The sequence below is a fragment of the Ursus arctos genome, unplaced genomic scaffold (assembly GCF_023065955.2).
Source record: "Ursus arctos isolate Adak ecotype North America unplaced genomic scaffold, UrsArc2.0 scaffold_8, whole genome shotgun sequence".
Taxonomy (NCBI): domain Eukaryota; kingdom Metazoa; phylum Chordata; class Mammalia; order Carnivora; family Ursidae; genus Ursus; species Ursus arctos.
In genome coordinates, this window is record NW_026623100.1 from 64,124,025 (window position 1) to 64,142,207 (window position 18,183).

The 18,183-nt window shown below is 38.5% G+C and overlaps 1 protein-coding gene across 1 annotated transcript in view; it reads right to left on the reverse strand.

The window, feature by feature from the left end:
• The window catches only part of BABAM2 (BRISC and BRCA1 A complex member 2), a 396,696-nt gene that overhangs the window by 322,523 nt on the left and 55,990 nt on the right, over positions 1-18,183 (reverse strand). The gene's annotated exons all lie outside the window — the stretch shown is intronic.

Here is an 18,183-nt window from a genome sequence, read left to right on the forward strand (position 1 = left end):
GTACCTGACCTCAAGGCAGAGATGGTGGAGAAAAGACCAACACAAATCATAGAGAAGAGCAATAACATTGTACTTCCTTTATTTCACCCTGGAGAAGATGATACGAACACAGAGTACACACTACTTGGATACTGCTTACTTCAACTTTTCATAAAATGGAAGAGTAGGCAAGAGAACAAAGAAATAAAAATAGGATCAGAGGTAATATAAGGTGAGGTTAAAAAAGGAAGAAGGAAAAAGTAAAGAAACAATACACCTAGGATGGCTAGAAGTGTTATGACCGCCTGATAACAAAATGGTAGTTTCGGGTCTTATTTTTCATGACTCCCTAAAAATTGCCAGGCTACCATCATGGGACCAATGGGGCAGAAGCTCCTCCCTTTGAAAATATGTACCTACTGTGGCTCATGGTATTACATATACACAAAATCACAGAAATTCCAGGTGCAAGATAGCTTTTATTCACATGCTTATACCTTGGCAGCTGGCAATCTTTAGAAGCGATCAGCAGCATCCCCAAAAGGCCCAACCACCAGATCTACAGGGTGGACCAGATGTCCTGCCCCACAGTTACAGAAAGAACACAGCTGGTCCACAGGCTCATCTCCATATTCTTACACCAGTGAAATACTATCGTGTTAGTCTGTCGATCTTAAAGTTTAAATAAGTGCCATGAAAACAGAGTTTCAAAGAAACAACTCTAACGGTAAATAACTGGAATTTTCCCAATGATCAAAGAATTATTCCTACCAATTGCTGCATAAAATGATAATTTACTGGAACTCCAGGTATAGGAAGTAAGAGTCAGACATGCATGTTGTGGAAATGCCAGTGTGATGGAGATTGTCAATGGAAAGGTAGGTTCAAGCAGTAGTTTTACAAAAGACTTTGGAGAGGTGACTCATTTCCAAGAGTTAGCTCCAACTCTTGATAATGTTTCCTTACACTTAAATTTAATTCTCTTTCTCTCCAAAAATTCATCCACTGGATCTTAAAAATTTATGGAATGATTCTAGTTTCACTTTAATATCATAGCCCTTCAACTATTCGCAGGCAGTTTTTGTGACCTCTCTTTCAACCCCACCATGAGTCACCTCTTGACCAGGCTAAATATTCCAGTTTCTTTCACCGGTGTGGCCTCAATTTCCTTTATTGTCCTCTCCTCTCTCTTCTCTGCATGTGTACCAGTTTGTCTGTAGCCCTCTCCCAGGATAATAACCCAGACGGAGACATAAGATTCCAGATGTGCTCTAAAGAACACAGAATCAAGTAAACAAATCCATGCCTTCATTTTCGATGCTAAACTTCCATTAATAAATACCACTGCAAACTGAAATCGCTTTTTTTGGCAGCCACATCAGTGTTGATTTGTATTGTGCTTCCTATCAACTAAAAGCCCGAAGACTTTTATATACACACTATTGCTAAGCCACATATCTCTCCTTCTTAATTTGGAGAGCTGAATTTCGGAATCCATTTCAGGATTTTAAATTTATCCCTATTATATTTCAATCCTGTTACATTTATCTCCCTATTTACAGCCTGTTATAATATTCTTAGATTTTATTCCAATTTTGGGTTGGCACTCCCAGTTCTGAGTTACAAACAGATATAAGCATGCTTCTGGAAAACTCCCTCTCTGGCAGCCACAGTTCAATTAATCAGTACCTCTTGGGTACAATCATTTAAATAATATTTACCCAATAACACCACGAGACTAAACATTCATCACAAGGATATCATGAAGAAATTTATCAAGTGCCTCAAACATATACTCTCTTTGCCCTACAAATTCAGAGATAGTGCCAATGACTCCATTGTACAGCACACATTTTGTCTTGAGAGGTAGAATTTCTTTTCCTATATCAGGGAAAACAGACTATAAAGAATTATCACATCTGAGAGTTGGCATAATTTGCATGAAACATATCCTCAAAAACTACCTGTAGAAGAAAGGATAGAAGTGGGGGCAGATGAAACAGGTCATTTAAATTGGCCTCCTTTCTTTATGAGACTTCCTTCTGTCAGATCCCTATCTCTAGATTGAGACATCTAATCCTTCTTTGCATTCCTAAAGCTGTGCTATACAACAGAAATATAATACGAGTCATGTACCTAATTTTAAACTTATTAATAGCCACATGAAAAGAATAAAAGGGTGAAATTAAATTTTAAACTATTTTGTAAAATTTTATATATAGTACAATTCTCCTCTTTTGTGTACAAGCACATGAGTTTTATGACATGCACAGATTCTGCACATAGGTCTGTGTAAACCACCAAAACTAGAATACAGAACAATTTTATCACCCTCCCAAATTTCCTCATGCTATCCCTTTGTAGTTAAACTTTCCCACCATCCCACGGCCCCGGCAACCTCTGATCAGCTCTCTGTCCCTTCAGTTTCACATTGTCCAGAAAGTCATACAAATGGAATCATATAGTATGTAATCTTTGGAAACTGGCTTCTTTTCACTTAGCACAGGTATTTAAGAATCAGCCAAATATGCTAATATATTGAAGTGCATGTATCAACAGTTTGTTCCTTTTTATAGCTGACTAGTGTCTCATTCTATGGCCGTACAGTCTGTTTATCCGTTTACTCAATGGATGACATTTAGGTTAGTTCCAGTCATCGATGGTCATGAACGATGCTACTACAAATATCGACGTACAGGTTTTTGCGTAAACATAAAATTTCCATTTCTAGAGAAATGATTATCATTTCTGGATACCTAAGAGTGGAATCAGTAGGTCATATGAAAAAGTGTATTTTTAACCCTAACACAAACTACCAAACTGTTCTCCAGAATGGCTCTTTCATTGAACAGTCACACAAAGCATGAGAGTTTCAATTGCTACACATTCTCACCAACACTTGATGCAGTCAGTTTGTTATTGTCGCTGCCCTTGTCGTTTTTAGTCTTTCTACGAGGAGTGTCATGGCATCTCAATGGTTTTAACTCACATTTCCCTAACAAACGAAGTGGAGCATGTTTTCATGTCCTTACTTGTTATCTCTATATCTTCTTTGGTGAAATTTCTCTTCTGTCAGATACATGATTTGCAAATATTTTATCCCACTGTGTCTTATCGTTCAAAGCCTCAAAAGCATTTTCAGCAGGGGCGCCTGGGTGGCTCAGTTGGTTAAGTGACTGCCTTCGGCTCTGGTCATGATCCCAGGGTCCTGGGATTGAGCCCCACATCGGGCTCCCTGCTCTGCGGGGGAGTCTGATTCTCTCTCTCCCTCTGTCTGCTGCTCCCCCTGCTTGTGCTCTCTGTCAAATAAATAAAATCTTAAAAAAAAAAAAAGGCATTTTCAACAGAGCAAAAATTTTTAATTTTGATGAAATCTAATTTATCAACTTTTTTTGAGGACTGGGTTTTTGATGCTGTATCTAAGAAATGCATTGCCTACCTCAACTCATAAAGACTTCCTGCTATGTTTTCTTCTCAGAGTTGTATAGTTTGAAATTTGACATTTCAGGATGTGATTTGAGTTATATTTTGTACATGGTTTAAGATACAGGTCAAGATCCTTCTTTGGGGGCAGAGAGGGCATATGAATGCCTAATTGTCCAAGCAACATTTGTGAAGAAGACTAAACTTTTCCCATTGAAGTGCTATTGCATAACTGTGAAAAACCAATTGACCATATTTATGTGGTTCAATTACCAGACTTTCTTTTTTGTTTTATTGATCAGTATTTATTCTTTTGCCAATACCATACTGCCCCTGAGAATCCGTCTTAAAATTTAATAGTCTGACTCCTCCAACTTTGTTCTTCTTTTCAAAATTACTTTGGTTGTTCTAATTCCTTTGCCTTTCAAAATAAATTTTAAAATAATATTTATTTTTTTAATGATTTCATTTATTTAAGAAAGAGTGAGAGAGACAGAGACAGAGAGAGAGCACAAGCAGGGGGAGGGGCAGAGGGAGAGGGAGAAGCAGACTCCCCACTGAGCAGTGAGCCTGACATAGAACTCTATCCCAGGATTCTGGAATCATGACCTGAGCCAAAGGCAGGCACTTAACCAACTGAGCCACTCAAGCACCCATATTTTTTTATTTTTTATTTAAATCCAATTTAGTTAGCATATAGTGTATTATTAGTTTCAGCGGTAGAATTTAGTGATTCATCAGTTGCATGTAACACCCAGTGCTTATTACATCAAGTGCTCTCCTTAATGTCCATCACCCAGTTACCCCATCCCCCACCCACCTCCCCTCCAGCAACCCTGTTTGTTTCCTATAGTTAAAAGTCTCTTATGATTTGCCTCAGTCTCTGTTTTTATCTTATTCTATATTTCCTTCCCTTCCGCTATGTTCATCTGTTTTGTTTCTTAAATTCTACATATGAGTGAAATGATATGGTACTTATCTTTCTCTGACTGACTTATTTCGTTTAGCATAATACCCTCTAGTTCCATCCATCATTCTTTTTGATAGCTGAGTAATATTCCATTATATATATGGACAAAGAAGATGTGGTGTGTGTGTGTGTGTGTGTGTGTGTGTGTGTGTGTGTGTGTATGTGTTCATCTTTGATGGACATCTGGGCTCTTTCCATGTTTTGGCTCTTGTGGACATTGCTGCTATAAACATTGGGGTGCATGTGTACCTTCAAATCACTATGTTTGTATCCTCTGGATAAATACCTAGTAGTGCAATCGCTAGATCATAGGATAGTTCAATTTTTAACTTTTTAAGGAACTTCCATACTGTTTTCCAGAGTGGCTGTACCAGTTTGCATTCCCACAGTGTAAGAGGGTTCCCCTTTCTCCCTATCCTCGCTAACATCTGTTGTTTCCTGAGTTGTTAAACCCTGCTGGGATTTTCATGGGGATTGCACACAAAACTGTAGATCAATTCAGAGAAAATAACTTAAGTATACTGAGTCTTCCAATCCATTAATATGATATCTTTCCATTTACTGAGGTCTTCAATTCCTTTCACCTGCGTATAGATCCTGAACATACCTTATAACTAAGTATTTTTTCTTTTCTTTTCTTTTTTGTAGGGCTATTATAATGGTACTATTTTTAAATTTTTCTTTCTAACTGTTCTTGCTAGTATAAAGAAATGGGATTTTAAAAAAAGAAACAGGATTGACTTTCTTATGCTGATCTTGTATCCTACATCTCTGAAAAACTCACTTATTAGTTCTAGAAGTTTTTTAAAAATTCCTTCCGATTTTCTATGTAGACAAACATGTCATATGTGAATCACGGCAGTTTTATTCCTTCCTTTCCAATCTGTATGCCTTTTATTTCTTTTTCTTGCCATACTACACTGTCTACAACTTCTAGTATAATGTTACATAGAAATTGTAAAAGTGAACAGCCTTGCCTTGTTCTCAATCTTAGGAGGAAACCATTTAGTCTTTTACCATGTATGATGTTAGTTGTAGGTTCATTCCCAGAATAAAATCCACTTGGTCATAAATGTTATGCATTTCACATACAATTTTTTTTCTGCTAGATTCTACTTGTTAATGTTTTTTAAAGAGTTTTCCTCCTCTTCAAATGAGGGATATTGATCTACAGTTTGTTTCATTTTTCTTGTACTTTCTTTGACTGGTTTTGATATCAGAAGAATGCGGCGTTATAAAATGAATTTGGAAATTTTGTGTCCACTTCAATTTCTAAAGGGACTGTACAGAATTGGTGCTATGTCTCCCTTAAATGTTTGGCAGAATTCATCTGAGATAATCTGGGCTTGCACTTTTATTTGCGAAAGACTGTTTTTAACTAGGAACTCAATTGTTTTAACAGATATAAAACTATTCAGATTATCTATTTCTTCTTGAAAGAGTTCTGATGGAGGGGCACCTGAGTGGCTCAGTTGGTTAAGCATCTGACTTCAGCGCAAGTCAGGATCCTGGGGTCCTGGGATTGAGCCCCATGGCATGCTCCCTGCTCAGTAGGGAGTCTGCTCCTCCCTCTTCCTCTAACCCTCCCCCCTGCTCCTGCTCTCATTCACTCTCGCTCTCTCTCAAATGAATAAATTTTTAAAAACTTTAAAAAAAAGAAAGTTCTAATGGTTTGTGTCTCTCAAGGAATTTGTCTACTGCATTTAAGTTGCTGAACGAATTGGCATAAAGTTAGGTTCAAACTGAAAGTGCTAAGCCATCTTCTGCAGACTTGGTTCAAATGTCAGTGTAGTTTTCAAAGTCATTTAATGCCATTCTGGTTTTCCCCAAGTGTATGTTACCCAGAGACCACTCTGGGATCCAGGCACTGGTCTACACTACAGGTCAGTTCTCAAAGCCTTTGCTATATTGATTCTGTCCAGTTCCATTCTGTGCAGCTTGAGGATAAGCCTGAGACTTTATACTGTGTATGAAGGATTAAAGGATCCTTTTCTCCAGCTCCCTCCCCTCTAGGACTTCCCCCTACATAGTCTCTGGATCCCAGGGGTGTCTTCTCCTGATACTCTGGCTAGAAAGTGGGAGTTTCAACCTCTCCATGCTCTTGTGTACTTCCCATGACTGTGTCCACCTAGCGGTAAAGTAACAAAAGAAAAGTTTGAGAGGCTGCTGAAGGAGAAGTCCAGTTTCATCACTGGAACTTGCCTGAGTTAGGGCCAAGAGAGTTAAAAAAAAACAAAAACAAAAACAAAACTCCAGCCTGAAGGGCCCCTCCCCCTCTGGTCTTATGACCCAAGAGAAAGGGTGTTCACTGGAGCTTTTTCTGTCCGTGCCTACGAGTTCCAGGATCTAGGGTGCCCTACGGTCTAAAAGAGGAGATATGGGAGGGGGGGAAAGGGGCAGGACACAGAAAACTAACCTTTATATGGGTCATTCTTTGAGTTCTGATTTTTGCTCTTAGTATGTCTGCTATTATTTAATACTTTTAAGAGGACTCAGGTATTTGCTATAGGTATTCTTCAGGTACTCTAGGGGTTTTCATTGCAACCGCTGAGAGAGATAGGGTGTAGAGTGTTTACATCTTCTTATCTAGAACAGATCATTACTCTGAATAAATAAATATTTAAGACATAATCATATAGAAGAATAATTAAATAATTAATACATTTATTTAGTCAACAGATATAACACAGTACTGTTTCAACATGTAATCAATATCAAAGTAATTAGTGAGATATTTTACACTATTTTTAGAACTAGGAGTTCAGAACCTGATGTGTCATATAGCTCATCTCAATTCAGACTCACCATATTTCAAGTACTACATTGCCACGGGCGGCTAGCAGTGACCACGCGAGGCAGCACAGATCGAGAGGAACAAATGAAAAGAAAGAAGAGAACAAAAGGAATGAAGGAAAGGTCATGCAACCTTCCATGACTCCTTCCTGGTGAAATGTACTCACTACTGCATTAGGCAGCACTTTCTGTTGCTGGGCAATTATGAGTGGATGGAAAAAATTCTTTCATATGTTGAAAATATACATATGCCTACAAATCACTTTTACCTACTAAGAGTACTCCTACCCTAAGCATTATTCTATATGGCAGTCCCCAAATCCATCTGCAAATGATTGTTCTTTTAGTCTTCTCCAAGTTAAACATGCCCGGTTATTTCAGTGGTTTATAATAAAAGACAGTTCTCATGAAATTAAGCTACACGATTCTTAGGTATGTCAGAGGGAATTTTCTATGTTGCTGATTCTTAGAAACTTGGGCTAATTAGGAAAGGGTATAAAGCCCCATCTTCAGATGTTATGTTTTAAATGAACCTTTAACCTTGTATTTTTGTATACTCATTTCAGTCCATAAAATAACAATATTTTAAGCCAAATGCTATGAATTAGCATTACTTTATTGAATAATAAATATTCTACTGCAGAAAATTTAGTCCTAATAATTTTCTAATGCATATTCACAAACTGTTTCATTAATATAATTTATTACCAATTCCTTTTTAATGACTGTAATGCATTGACACCATAAAAAGAAAATACACTTTCTCAACCTTTCTTTTTTCTTTTTTGTAGTTTTAAAAGGTAGTTAGGAACTAAAGATACTTTTAAAACAAATCAGTAATGATGACTTGTCATGACATTGTGAGAAACTCGGAAAACAACAATAAAGGAAAACTTAGCTAATAATAATAAGCTTGATTTTCATATCTACATCATTAATTTAGGTGTAGTCTCTAGACGACCATGTATTTACATTTCACTTTCTCTGAACTGTCAGGGAGATGGACAAAAAGGCTGGCTTAAATGTACAGTGTAAGCAGTTTTGCATTTATAGAGAAGAAAAAGAGACATTGTCCTTTAGAGAACACTATGGAAAAACTCCTGAAGTGTGAAGCAATGCAAAGTCAATGCAAAATGGTAACGACTACTCCAGACTTGAGGAAGCTTAAGAAAAGGAGCACATGACTGTAAAGATTTGGGTTAAGCTGACAGGATAAAAGAAGACTTTTCTCATTTTCTAGAGAGATAATCTTCACTTACTAGTTCATTCACTACCTCAAAAAAAATATGCAAATATGCATATGCAATAATTCCACGCAGTGCCAATAACAGAGAAAGAATTAAGAGATTCTGCATCCAGTGAAGCTCGCAATCTAGAAGATATGATCTTAGAGGTAAGACATTTATAAAAATAACTATGAACACCAATAAATTATTGATTCAGGATAGGATCATCAATGGATACTAAAACGACTCAACAAAAGGTTACTGGGGAACAGAATACAGTCTCAAAGTATCACCCCACAGATTACTAATAAGTTACAATAGAAAAAAGTATCTTTACAATGGAGAAAGTTGGCAGATACCACCTTAATTTAACCACAGGGTCAAACTTGGCAACACCCATAATGAAACAAACGGACACCATGGAGCTTGTGATGACTGCACAGAAGACAGAACATCACTTATTTAGAAAGCCTGACCAAATGTTTCACGGAAATACAACCATGAAGAAATTAATCAGACCAACCAAGTTATGGGACATTCTACAAAACAGGCCTTGACTCTTCAAAATCATTGATACCATGAATGACCAAAAAAAAAAAAAAAAAAAAAAAATGGGTAAGAGAACTGTTCTAGATGTTTAAAAATTCGGTACATATGAACAGGAAATACAGTGTATGATCCTTCACTGGATCACAGACCAAGGGAAAAGAGCTAAAAGGACATTAACAGACAACTGTGGAAACATAAATATGGACCACTTACTAAATAATCTTATTCTAACACTGTTGAATTTCTTGAGTGTGATAATGGCATTGAGATTCTGCAGAAGAAAAATATCCTTTTCTTGGGAAATATATACAGAAGTATTCAGGGTGAAGTATAGAAATGTTTGCAACTTACTTTAAAATGGTTCAGCAAAAATATTTTTATATGTAGATAGAAATATCTATATCCGCATACATGTGCACATACACGTGTGAGTCCAGAGAGAGAGAAATAAACTGGCAAAATGTTAACAGCTGATAAACTAGATAAAGGGTTTACAGATACTCGTTGTGCATACAATTCTTCCAAAAAATTTTATCAGAGGAATGTTATTTTTAAAAATAACAATTTGAGAGAAAAAATAGTAGAGAGTAGAAATTGATTAGTGCCGCAAGAAATGTCACAAATGACATGCAATGGTAATTCTGAAAATGGGAGTGATTAGTAAAGAATGTAAGAGACCGCTTCATCAAAGAGTGGCACTTGAGCTGGATGTCAGGCAACACAAAGAATTCTAACAGAAACAAACGGTACTGATACTCTTTTATAAAAAGTGAAAGAATATAGAATATATACCCCAAACATTAAAAAGGATTTAGGAGTGAGGATATGAAGGGAAAGCCATGAGCAAAAGCAGAGTGGCAGGAGACCTAGAACAGATCCATGGAAGTAGAGCAGATGCTTTGGTGGCCCAGCCATTCTCCCTTGGTCCACCCAACCCAGTGGTCACCTGCAGCTCTGCGTTCCTATACGTCAGAGTTTCTCAAAATCAGTACCACTGACATCTGAGGCTGGATAATTCTTTGTCGCAAGCAGCTACCCTACCAACTGTAGACTGTTTAGCAGGATCCCTGGGCTCAACCCACTACATGCCAGCCAGTAACACTCTCTTCCCCCCTCGGTTGTGACAACCAAAGCTGTCTCCAGATATTGACAAATGATCTCTGGGGAACAACACCACCTCCTCACTCCGAACCCCACTCCCATTCCCCTACCTCTCCTCCTTATCCCACTACATCCTACCTCACCCCTATGCACTCTCACCCCTACCCTGGCCATAGCTATAGACCAGCAGCCACCTAGCTCAGACAACTTTATCTATCTGGCCTAAAAGGGCGCTTGGTCAGCAACAAGGGGGAAGAACAACAAAAAAGCCCCAGTGCCTGACTGTGAATGACACAAAGAACAAAAGATGAGCGTGAATATATAAACAATTTGTTTGCCTTCCTTAAGGCAATGCTGAGATGAGTTATACACAGTTGGAAAGTTGGAAATAGGATTTAACCCCTCTGACCCACTTTAATAACCCCATTAATAACCCGCTCATTTATGTACTCTTTTTTGGCTTTCTCCCTCCCTGTCTCTCTTCCCCACTCCCTCCTCATGCTTCCAGGGATCACCTCCCAAATAAGCTATTTATACCCAAATCCTTGTCTCAAGCTCTGTGTTTTAAGAATCCAAACTAAGGCAAAAATTTGGGTTCAGTAAAGAAATATATGCTGCTCCTGAAGAAATGACACATCTAATATCGAACAGTGGCTGTGTGTGATTTCCCAAAATCTCATCTCTGACAGTTCTGCTTGATCAGTGATGACCTCACAAGAAGGCAGCACTCCGTATGGGCCGCTCGAGTTCAGTGCCATGAGACAGAGCTGCCATACTTCCATTTCTATCCTACAGCCAATAAAGAAATGCAGCACCCAAAAGGCAAGAAAAGGATAAAAGATGGAACAAACAAAATTATTTCAAATAGAGAACAGTTCAAGCTATCAAAGCTGCCTGATATGCCAACTTAATCAAACCAAAGCATAGTTTGAGACCTGAGAGAAACTGGCTTAGAAACTCACTAGACAAAGGCACACAACTCTGCGAAACGCAGCAATTTCATACAAGAAATTGCTTCCCCACTTGTTCCCCAGAGGGCAAGGAAGAGTGATGAGGCTGGCCTGAGGCCCAGAATGAAAAAAGCACAAGATGAGCTTGGAACATCTGGTCATGCCAGAAAGCACAAAAGCTATCAAAGGCTTTTGGGGTCATATCAACAAGACTCAGGAACATCACGAAGAGGCTCTCACTAGCCAAAGATGGGTCACTTCAAACATCAATAACAATAATAAGTGTAATGGGGTAAAACACATCAAATTTTAAACCCATGAGTTAACAACAATACTTTAAAAAAAAACCATAGAGTTGTGTTTGGAAGATACACAGAAACATACTCAATATGTGGAAACCGAGGCGGGGGGAAGGAATCAAGCATTTATTCTCTCCTTCTAAAGAACTATACTCAGGATTACCAAACAGTTAATCAGGAAAAACTTCTCTTTATAGAATATTTCAGCTAATAAGTAAGGAAGAGATAACAGACTATCACATTTGACCACTCTTAACAAATGAATGGATCTAAGTCACGACCACTAAAGGCTATGCTACATCCAAGGACAACCAGACATTACAGGCCTCCTAGTGGAAGGACGTGTGACCCTATGAAATATTCTTGCCAAAAAATAATAAATAAAATTGAATCTGATTAAGCCTCTAGATCGAATTACCAATTCCTACAGGATATACAGAAGCAAAGGAACATATTACAATCACACCACGGGGCTAAAATCATCAAAATTCAAAGTGGGGGAAACTCTATAGGACAAACGGCCCAGTGTCTTCACAAATAAACTGAAAACAAAGAAAAAAAAGAAAAGAGGAAAAAAGAATGAAGGAGGAAGAGGAGAAAAGGAGGAAAAAGAATATAAGGAGGAAAAGGAAGAAGAGTAGGAGGAAAAGGAAGAACAAAAGGGAGCACAGCGGGTTGAGGCGACTATAAATAGGAGAACTAAATAATGTATCAACCTATTGCAATGTGCACACTCTGAGTATTGAAATTAACTGAAAAACGTGCGTGCACACATGCGCACACACATGTCCTACATGCATGTGTGCACAAGTGTCTGTGTGTATAAATCAACCAGGTGAATCTGAATACTGACCAGTAATGACAGATTTAAAAATTAGCACTGGCTTTTGAAGTGTGACAATGACATTAAAGTTACATTTTTAAAAAGTCATTATCTTGTAGTAATACATACTGAAATATTTATGGAGGATATGACGCTTTGGATTTGCTTCAAAATTATCTGGGAAATAGTTGACAGAGGACACATTAATCATGGTTGACCATGAGCTGATAATTGTGAAGCTGGGTGACAAGTACCTAGGAAGTCATTATACCATTCTCCCTACTTTTATGTTTGAAACTTTCCATTAAAAAAAAAATTTCAAGTGACTTTCTCAGAGACTCCACATACTGCCACCAGGACTTGATCTCAGTTGGCAAACTAAGATAATTCATGTTAAAATAATTCTCATTCAGCAGACATACAGAGTTGGAAGAAACCTTCATAATGAAGCCAATCATATAATTTATCATCCAAACTAGGGTGGGCACCCTAAAGTGGGCAGGGGAACATTATTAATAATTAACCAGGACAAGAGATGTGAAGAGGAACATGGCTGATGGCTTTACACAATGTTATCCAGTTCAGTTCCTGACAGCTCAGAATTATCCCCCTTTAGGCACAGTATCTCTAATAAAGAAGTTATAGGTATCTATTTCAATCCTTCCAATAACAAAGAACTCATTTCTCATAACACAACACCAATTTTTTAACTGTAGTTTTTTTTTAATTAAGTAATCTCTACACCCAACATGGGGCTCAAACTCATGACCTTGAGATCAAGAGTCGTACACTCCACCGACTGAGACAGCCAGGTGCCCCTGACCTAGACCAATTATTAAAAACTCTCGTAGACAGTCAAAAGCTGCTTCCTAGTAACTTCTCCCTGGTAATATTGGCTGTACTTTCTGGAAAAGCAAAGTGTGGTGAGTAGAAAGAACCCTGTACTAAGAGATGAAAACTAGATATGCCATTAGCTAATACCACCTTGGACAACTGACTTAACCTCTCTGAGACTCCATTTCCAGTCCTTTCTATCTTTAAAAACTAGTATGCCTAGTATCTTCAAGCACTGTTTATGCCCCAAGCACACAGTTTGATAACGTGTCTCCTGCACCGTGGTGCACGAATGTAACACAGCACTCATGTATGGCCTGCTATGCCACAGGCACAGGACAGGAACCTCCCTCCAAGCTATCGACAGGATGTTTCTGTTAACACAGAACAAGACTGCTAGCTTTTTCTATAGTCACATCACATGAGTGGTTCATACTGTATATCCCAGATCTTTCTTCATGTAACTGCTTTCCTCTACGTAAGCAGCTAATTTTTGAAATCTAAATAAGGGACTCTACACTCTCCCTGTTCAATTTCATCCTGTTGTTTCTGATCCAATATACTAGCCTAACAGGATAAATTTAAGTTTTGTCACATACCACAGTATCAACCTCTAAACGTGTGCTCTCCCACAAGTTGAACAAATATATTCATACCATTCATAAAAATGCTGAACAGAACATAGTAAAACATATGACCCTAAATACTTTCCAATGATTAACTAATTTATCATTTTTTGGTTCAAAAACATAAAATATCCAGCAAACAACATGGAGAAATGGTCAAGATTTTCTGCCGAAATGATTTGCTATGTCAGCTGATCAACCATCAAAAGAGAAATACGGTTAGTTTGATATTACTTGCTTTTTTTTTTTAGGATTTCATTTACTTATTTGTCAGAGAGAGAGAGCGCGCGAGAGAGAGCATGAGCAGTGGGGAGAGGGAGAAGCAGGCTCCCCGCTGAGCAGGGAGCCCAATGTGGGACTCGATATGAGGCTCGATCCCAGGACCCCGACATAACTTGCTTCTAAGCAAACCTATGTTGGCTACGAAAGACATAACACGTTAAAATGCTCTCAAACCATTTGTTTAATAATCAGCTCTTGAATCTTACCCAACACCAATATAAAAATTAGACCGTAACTTTAAGAAGGTATCTCTCCTTCATTTTCTCTAAATATTGGGACCATGTTTTTCTTCATCTGTAGTCTGCTCCCACTATCCACAATTTCTCCACCCCGATGGTTATTTGGCAATTCCAGTAATTCCATTTTTCAAAAAGATCGCCACAAAAAGAATATGGGTATGGCTAATTGATTCATATAGAATTCTACTGAGCTCTCCTTTCAGTACCATGAAACTATTACGCAGATGAAGAAATAAACTCGTGCTGTCCCCAGGACAAAAATATTTTTTGAATGAGCACTGTAATGTTGCCTCATGAATAATACAATTCGAATTAATGACAGTAGCTATAGATCTACTTACCAAGGACACTACCAAAGAAGCTGCTACAACAGGTAGTAAAGAAGACGGCATCAAAGGATCTTTAGCTCTAAAAATAGAGTTCTTTCGCTTCAGTTAATTATTAGGATGACATAAGTTCTGACAAATCCATGTCTCCTAAGAGGAAATGTAGCAAGACTAACAGGCTGAGGGGAGAATATTCTATTTTAATTACATTTGCCTTTGATCCTATCTAATTTCTTTCAGATCCCTTCTGTTTCATAAAATTAAACTAGGTACTTAATCAGCTAGTCACTTAGACTCTACCCTAAAGTACAGGCTAAGGTTAAAATCTTTTGATAATTTCATCTATAAATACATTTTAAGTATGTTTTAAAATGAAAACCCAATTTTTTCACACAAATGTCCCAAGAATTCAGCTATATAATCTGATCCACCTTATTATCTTGACCTTTAAGTTTTCCTCCCTCATCTTTTCCACATTAAAGAAAAATCACCCAAGTGATTTTACAAAGCGGTTGTCAAAATTGTTGTTTAATTTGGGATCTGACCGTAAATTAAACAACCGTCTTTTATTATATCAAAAAGATATAATTAGGACAATTAAAGATGTATCAGATGAGGTAACAGAACGGAATCGTAAAGTCCTGTTACTAGGTCAGGGCCTCCAAGATAACTTAAGATCACAGGCTAACTAGTCTAAAAGACACACACAGTAAAATACAGCATTTAAGACTACTCCCTACCTCTCAAAGCTGAAACTCAGCCTTTATCTCTCATAAACCTGATGAACTTCTCACCGTTTTCACAAACTTCTTATGAATTTTGCCCTCAGCAAGAAAACCAACCCCAAGTGGCTAAGAGATATCCACAGAGAAGTGAAAGTTTGTCAGTTAATTTCTGATCAGAAGTCAACGGACCACCACCTTTCCTAGTGATGTATGGCAGACACCACTGGCATCTGATGTTGTGTTTACTTCCTACTGAGCGATGCCATTGCTTGTTTTTACTTCCTGCAGAACTTTCTCTGCTGTGAGCCACTGATTATTCGTGTTGATTTGCTATTATCAAGCACATTGTTACCGTAAGATAATAAAACACAATATTTATTTCCCAGCATGTTATGGTGGGAAAAGCATTGAGCTTATCCTCGGAAGTCCTGGATTTGAGTTCTGGGTCCCTGACTTCCCAGTTATGTGACCTCAGGCTGCTAGTCACTTAGCCTCTACGAGCTCTCCCTTATATGGACGATTAGAATGAGATCATTTAAGTAAAAATACTTTGGAAAATACGGACTGCTATACAACTGCAAACGCTTCTTTCTAATTCCTCACTGGATCATACAAAGCAGAAATCTAAGGCTGATGTGGCACAGCTTGACACAAGACAAGCAACACTTGCCAAAAAATCAGGAGAAATAACCGCAGAATGCAAGATGGGGGGAGAGAAACCACACCAATCTTTCTTTCAGTTCTGAGATCACTGTTTAACAATGTGACTTCTGCTGACTGCATCCACAGGCACAAACCAGAGCTCCAGAAGCAGAATCAAACTAGTGCACAAAGAACGATCTCAGAGCAGACTTTGCACTCCAGCTCCCACAAGAACAGTGCTTGGAAGATGGCGCAAAAGCCCACTCATAAACTTTCAGAGACTTTGTGAAAACCAAGCTTTAGCCTGTGGAATTCATGGGGGGAAAAAAAACACTGAATAATACTTCCTACTGTCAAATAATTCTGAAATGCCCAGCAGCTGGCCCAAGAAAGATGTAAAGAAAAAAAAAACAGTATGAAGGATCCTTTGAGTTCACACACGACAGAGCTACACAAGTCTAACAATGGACAAAAGCAAGTTCCGTAATCCACGGGAGCTGAAGTGGGGGGAAATCTGTGGGAATGAATGAAAACTTAGGATGCTGAAAAATAAGGATAAATAAACTAAAATTCTTCAAAAGTAGATAAAAGAAAATGCTTTTCAGAAGCAATGAATGAAAAATTTTTTTTACAAATACAACTACTCCCAGAGTAAAAACAGTTAAAGGTGCACAAACTCAAGCCAACATTCACTGAAAAGAGGAAAAAATCAAAAAATCAAAAATCAAGCAACAGAAAATAAGCAGGTTTGTTTGTTTAACACGCAGGGCTCGAACTCATAACCCGGAGATCGAGACCTGAGCCGAGATCAAGAGTCAGACACTAAACCAACTCAGCCACCCAGAGGTCCCTAAGCAGTTTTTTTAAAAGCAATGGTATCACAATGACAACTTTTTCTGTTTGATCATTTAAATCTAAGTTGATGATAACAAAGGACAAAGACAGTCGTGCTCCTGCCAGGAAAATTACGCAAGTCAGAAAGAAACAAATCAAGCAGGGTCTGTAAGAGCAAGTTATCTACATGTACCGCAATTTTCAGGGAAGGGGTGGAGAAATACGCAAAACACAAGTCATAACAGCTCAGAAGTGCCAAGGTCACCCCAACACGGTAAAAGAAATTAATAAATAAAAATGAAACATGAAGAAATGGTGAAATAAAAGCATCTAACATAGACCAACTGAAATAAAGGAGAATCCCTTAGGGCACGAGGGCGAATTCTAGAATACCAGAGAATTCCACATATTCTGCTTATAATCCATGAAGTAAAGGTTTGACCCACCATGATTACCCTGTTGTGAAAGTAATGTTCTCTTATCCAGTAACAGCTGTTCAGTGAGGTTCTAGAGCAGCTCTCCTCAGTACGACATTAATTAAAACATTTCGACAACATGGGGCGCCTGGGTGGCGCAGCGGTTAAGCGTCTGCCTTCGGCTCAGGGCGTGATCCTAGCGTTATGGGATCGAGCCCCACGTCAGGCTCTTCCGCTATGAGCCTGCTTCTTCCTCTCCCACTCCCCCTGCTTGTGTTCCCTCTCTCACTGGCTATCTCTATCTCTGTCAAATAAATAAATAAAATCTTTAAAAAAAAAAAAAAAAAAACATTTCGACAACAAATCAGACAGTCCACGACATGGTTAAAACCTAAAACTTGCAGGATTCCCAGACTCTTAAGAGGACGTGGAGACGTGGAGCATGTAATCCTTCACAGAAACAAACTGACTTGCATGTGGCTGGTGGCCAGACCCCTGCATGCTCCAGAAAACAACTCTTTTATATAAGCCATTCCACCCGTCAATTAACAACACTTGCTGGGTCCTCAACGTGGACAGAAGCCCTCTGAAGCCCCATAACCAGAACTAGAGATTTGTTCCCCTCCCCTCTCAACAGAGCTTAAAATCCAACTCCCTAGTCTCAAAGGTAGGATCCCTTCCGTTTCCCCAAACCACAAGCAGCCTGGTGATCTGAAACCCTGAAGAGTCACGCTGAGGCTCAGAACTCATAAACACAGAGCCACAGCGTCTGAGGCACTCCTCTGAAAGAATGGCTTCTACTTCTTCTGAAGGGCTCCAGGGCTTCACACTGACGGTAGAGACTACGCACAAAGCTCTCTTGAGGAAGGCAGGCCATAATAAAATGCCATGCGTCTATCTTTCCTCACAACAGTATTTGCTAAAGGCGAGGAACTGAAGGCCAATAATCTATACTGTCTTCCATATTCTCCACTAGGCAGCCGGGCCCTCTCCAGACCTTCTTTCTGCCCTTTGGTAGGTGACCTCGATCCCAACTCCATACAAAATAAATATAAATATATTCAAAGATATGTTCCTATATATACAATTTAGTAATAAGAGACCATCAGGGTCATTTCCCACCGTTTTTTCTTAAAAATAATCCAT